Below are 6,058 nucleotides of genomic sequence, written 5' to 3'. Positions count from 1 at the left end.
ACCAGGACAATGATGGGTTGTTAGAATTCAATGACGGCTTATTTAAGGTGAAGCACTTTGGGGCAATGGGTTTGCTGAAGCTATGCAAAGATACTTCTTCCTCTTGTCTGAAGGGAAGGGGGAAGTTGAAACAGTGGAAAGTTACCAAAGACAGAACAAAGAAAAGTGGGGGCGGGGGCATATAAACAGGGGAACAGAAGTGTTGGGCAGGATGAGGGAAAGAGACTCCACAAGGAGGAAGCAACCCAATATATAGATGCTGGATGAGGCAGGAGACCCCGTCGACTGTTGGTCCCCCAAGCATTCCCAAGAGAAGGGTGAGCTAATAAGGGTCATTGTGTTTACGATGTTTATTGTGTTCTACGTGATCTGTAGTCTCTTGTGCTTTAATGGTTAAGTAAAAGAGCAATAATGTGTTAGACTCTGGGCAAAGGATCTCTGTGGGTAATATGCGTCACAAGTGCCACGTGCCTCTGGAGAGTGTTAAATGGTAAGCCAGAAGGCTCACACCTTGGATGGAGTTCTGGGAGAGTCAGCACTGAACCCAGCAGCTAGGCAGCTGGACAGTGGGTTCCAGCTCTCAGAATGGGGTGTTAGACAGAGGGTCTGTGCCCTGAGTGTGTACGTAGGGAACTGAGACTGGCATGGTGGCTGATCTTCTTTTAGGCTGTGGGGACTTCACACACCAATGGATCCCCCCCATAGCAATTTAATAAATGGCCAACAAGGGGTGCTTGACTGGGACCTATGACAGTGAGACAAAAGGGTGACTAACAGAGTGGTATGTGGATGTTGGGGGCACAAAAAGTCAGGGGGAGACAACTCAAGAAGTACAGCAATTAGATTGTGTAGATACTCTGGCTTGACGTGCACATTTTGATGGAGCAGTTAAAATGGTTCATGTGTGTGGCAAGTGGATTATTTAGACAACAGTAATCTTTTGCTTAATCTTCATTTTCCTTTTCCTAGCGTTGCTTGTAATGTTGATGTGAATAGCAGAAGCAGTGGCAGACAAACACAACTAAAGCCATTTTCAGAAAAAAAGATATATTCAAACTGATATTTTTAATGCCAAATTTCAGCATCACTGAAATCATTTAGACTTTCAGTTAGAATTCAGCTACAATAATAAATAATATTGGAAGACCACTAATATAGTGCTTTACATGTTTAAAGTACTACGGTACAAATCTCAGTCATAACAACCCAACAGGACATATAAATCTTGCATGACTAATTTGTGTATTGGGGATTACACCAAAAGAATTAACGGTGCTACACTTTAATTTTTAGTTTTGTTTTAGCATGTTAATTACCATGATTGCACATTCTAGTTGTTGATACTGCACAAACCTTTGCTGTTAGCTGTGTTAAAAACATTTAAACATGTAAGTAGGTATGATGGACATGTAATGGCTTGTTTCCAGTTGTGCCTTGGTTTTTATTATCTAGAAACAAACAAGTTGGGGAAATAAAAGTGGGAAGAAAAAGTTAAGCTATGTTAGAGCACAGCACACTTGAAAACATAAAGCTAGCAAAGTTTCCAATCTGCATCATTCACACGTAAACTTTGAAAAGTTTACTCCAGATAGGCACCCAATGTGTGGATGCTTATCCAAACTTTACCCTTCTTATTCTGGAAATCAGGCTAGCTAGTTTGCAAAATTCCTCTTTTCAAAAGGTAGTGCTATAAGTCGTCGGGTCAGAAATATTTCAAGAATAGCTTTTCACTGATTTGTTTAAATCTTGCTTATGACCATTATATACACTCACTAACTCTGGACATTTGTCATGGGAAAAAAGGCAAAAGTCCTAAATTTTGAGAGGAAATGCAAGGGGTCATGACTTCGGATTTTATTCTGAGCAAAATGGCCTTTATTTTTTTATGAGTATTTTGAAATACATAAAATTTACTATCAAAAGCCATTGCTGGGAGAAGCACGCAGTCTTAGCAATCACAAATAAACTTCCAATAAACAACCACAGCTTGCAAACACAACACAATAAAATAAATTTGGTATTGAGTCTCGGTAACGTTAGTTAGAACGTTAACTGGAATATCTTTTAGACCCTGGTATGGGGAAAAAAATGAGAGAATGTGACAGTTCTCGGGACATCCACGACTGCGAGTCACTTATTTACCCCACTGCCTCTAGTGAGAGGGAGTCTTTCTTGTGGTAGCTGGGTGTCAGCTCCATAACACCATCACCTTTTCAGCCACTCAAAAACCCCCCTGGGCTAGTCCAGCCCTGTCTTTGTCTTGTGGGTTAAGGATAGACGCGTCCCAATCCCCGACTCGTTTTGAATCCTGTGATATCCGGCCCCTGACACTGGCTACTCAGAAATTTCAGACCATCTGCCCCCAAAGGAGCAGTGTATCCAGTTTACCAGTTTTACCTTAAATAACCGCTGCTGTATAACACACAGCATTTGTGAGCACTTATAATAAAACAAAGGTGGGTTTATTTAAGAAAGAATACAGATTTAACTAGAAACAAGAGAGTGTGGTGGAAACACGGGGTTACAGAACATAAAAAAATAATCATAAAACACGAACCTGGGACGACTTTTATCAATAGTTACTTCTGCTATCTAATGAAGTAGTCCGTTTCCCCCCTTGTACCCCCACCCGCTCTCCAATAGGCCAGTCTATTGCCGAACTGGCTAGTTTCTGAAGAAGCAGGATCCAAACGCTCTACAAGGGGTTTCCCTCAGTGAATGAACACAGAATGCGTCTCCCTTCTCTGTATTCTCCTGGTGATTAATTTCTACTCCAAGTCCATAAAGCATACTTTCAATATAAATACATTATTCTTTAAATATTACCTGTACATATAGCTTGCAATGAATATGAATCTTGACATGTTGCAAGCTTTCATTAGGTTCCTTACCTGTTACTTTTTATGGCTACATATCCTATAAAATGTGTTAGGTGTAGTGAGTTTGAGGTGAGAGCTGTTTGGAAAGAGCACTCTGTGTCACAGAGAGGTTTGGTACATATGCCACATTGGCCTATATCAGTGGTTCTCAACCTATTTACCATTGTGGACCACATATGCATCTCTCTATGTGTTATGTGGGCTGCATCCGCACAATATATGTATTACCTGTATGGCCCTGAGGATGTCACATATGCCACAGCTGTGTACTGATTGGACCTCTTACCGCCTGTCGGCCGTGGGTTGAGAACCATTGGCCTATATAATAGAGTATATGCAATGTCAGAAGAAATTATATTGGCATAATGGCTCTGGGTATTACTGTAGGTGGATTTTAGGCTCTCGGACATTTAGCAAATAGTATTAACATCAAGATTTTAATGTAATATTGGAACAGCCTTTTTCATGGTAGTTCCACTTCTTTTCCATGGGCAGCAAAGACCTGCAAAGGTAAGCAAAAATGTAAAAATAGGTATATAGTAAAAATAGTTTTCTGGATCTTTTAAAGTTAAAAGAAAAAGGTAGAATGTTTGGATCTGTTTCTCCTTACATCCAACCAATTTATGTCTCTAATTGTTGTTGTGTATTCTGTGGATTAGCTTCATGAAATCCTGCACAGAACAAAGAAATTGCTACAAATAACCTAGCAGGGGACACAAAAAGTAATAATAAGGGATTCTATAAATATACTGGGAGCATGAGAAAGGTGAAGGCATGTGCAGGTCCCTAATGAGGGACGACAGCAAGAAGGTGGACATCTTTAATGCCTATTTTGCTTCAGTCTTCACTAAAAAGGTTAATTGTGACTAGTTGCTTAACACAATTAATATTAACAGCAAGGGGGAAGGAACACAAGCCAGAATAGGGAAAGAACAGGTTAAAGAGTAAGTTAGATATATTCAAGTTTACAGGGCCTGATGAAATACATAGGAGGGTGCTTAAGTAAGTATGTGAAGCAATCTCAGAATCATTAACAATTATCTTTGAGAATTCACAAGGACAGGTGAGATCCCAGAAGACTGGAGAAGGGCAAATGTAGTACTTATCTTTACAAAGGGGAACAAAAAGGACCTGAGGAATAATAAACTAGTCAGCCTAACTTAGATAATGGGAAAGATAATGAAACAATTTATTAAATAATCAATTTGTAAGAATCTAGAGGATAATAGGGTGATAGATAATACCCGTCATGGATTTGTCAAGACAACTTAATTTCCTTCTTTGACAGTGTTACTGAATTAGTGGATGGTGGGGCAGGGGTGGGGAGAGGGAGAAGTAGAACTGATATACCCTGCTTTTAATTAAGCTTTTCACATAGTTCCACATGACATTCTCATAAGAAAACTAGGGAAATGTGGTCTAAATGAAATTACTATAAGATATGTACATAACTGGTTGCAAAATCATACTCAAAGAGTAGTTATCAATGGTTCACTGTCAAACTGGGAGTATTATCTAGTGGGGTCTCATGGAGGTCTTTCCTGGATTGGTACTATTCAGTATTTTCATTAGAGAATTGGATAATCAAGTGGAGAGTATATAAAATTTGTGAATGACACCAACCTGTGAGGCATTGTGAGCACTTTGGAAGACAGGATTAAAATTCAAAACAACCTTAGTAAATTGGAGAATTGGTCTGAAATCAACAAGACGAAATTCAGTAAAGACAAGTGCAAAGTAATACACTGAGGAAGTAAAAATCAAATGCACAACTACAAAATGCAGAATAACTGGCTAGGCCGTACTACTACTGAAAAGGATCTGGGGTGGGGGAGGGTTATAGTGGATCACAAATTCAATATGAGCCAACAATGTGATGCAGTTGTGAAAAAGGCAAATTTCATTCTGAGGTGTATTTATAGGAATGTCATATGTAAGCCATGGGAGGTAATTGTTCCACTTTACTGGTGAGGCCCCAACCTGGAGTATTGTGTCCAGGGGCCACATCTTAAAAACATGTGTACAAACGGGAGAATCCAGAGGAGAGCAACATAAATGATAAAAGGTTTAGAAAACATAACCTATGAGGAAAGGTTAAAAAAAAACTAGGCATGTTTAGTCTTGAGAAAAGAAGACTGAAGGAGGACCTGATAATGGTCTTAAAATATGTTAAGGGCTGATATAAAGAGGACAGTGTTCAGTTATTCTCCATGTCCACTGGAGGTAGAACAAAAAGTAATGAGCTTCTTGTAAGTAATTGGTAAGCAGCATGGCAAATTTAGGTCAGATGTTAGGAAAAAGCTTTTAAACTATAAGGCAGTTAAGCTCCGGAATAGGCTTCCAAGGGAGGTTGTGGAATCCCTGTCATTGGAGGTTTAAAGAACAGATTAGACAAACACTTCAATATCCCATCTACTGTACGTTAATTAACTAAGTCTCAAAACATCCCAGTGGGATAAGGGAGTATTGAGGTAGAGAAGTTAAATAATGTGCCCAATCCACACAATGAATCAGTGGCCGAATAGAGATTAGAACTCAGGTTCAGAGTCCAATTAGCAAAACACTCAGCCATAGTGTTTCTCACTATATTTAAAAGCGTGAGAAATACAGTGTGTCTCCTCACATTCTCTGCAGCATTTCTGCTTTTTGATACATTAATTTTAATGCTTTGTTTCTGATTTTATAACTTCTGTTTGAACTTAGTGCCTTAAATAGCACTAGAATTGGTCCTGCCGTGCCCTTATACCACTATCATTACCCTTTAAATTCTGCAGTAGCTCTCTGCCTGGTTAGCACTGACATTCACGGATGCAGAATTCATTCAGGAGGCTAGTTATACTATGGCAGACTGTGGTTATGCAGAAGCCCGGGGAGGTGTAAGCATATATCTAAGGAAGCCCAGTAAGGCTTCACAAATGCATTCCTAAAGTAAATCCTTATAAATAAAAATGAGTAGCCAAATTGTAGTCATGCACCAGGGAAGCGCTCTCGCATCACAGCTAAAGAGCACTGCAAAATCCATGCAGAATGCTTAAGGATATATTCACAAAACTTGAAATAATGGCAACATTAGACTAGCACCCTCTCCCATTACTTCCGTAGAAATGATTAAACAGCCTCTCTTTTTAACTGTTGCTGCACTTTTATTTATTTATTGGAAGGGAAATTACTTTGAATTT

Source organism: Caretta caretta, chromosome 1 (assembly GCF_965140235.1).
Source record: "Caretta caretta isolate rCarCar2 chromosome 1, rCarCar1.hap1, whole genome shotgun sequence".
Classification (NCBI taxonomy): Eukaryota; Metazoa; Chordata; order Testudines; family Cheloniidae; genus Caretta; species Caretta caretta.
This window is presented reverse-complemented; position numbering follows the sequence as displayed.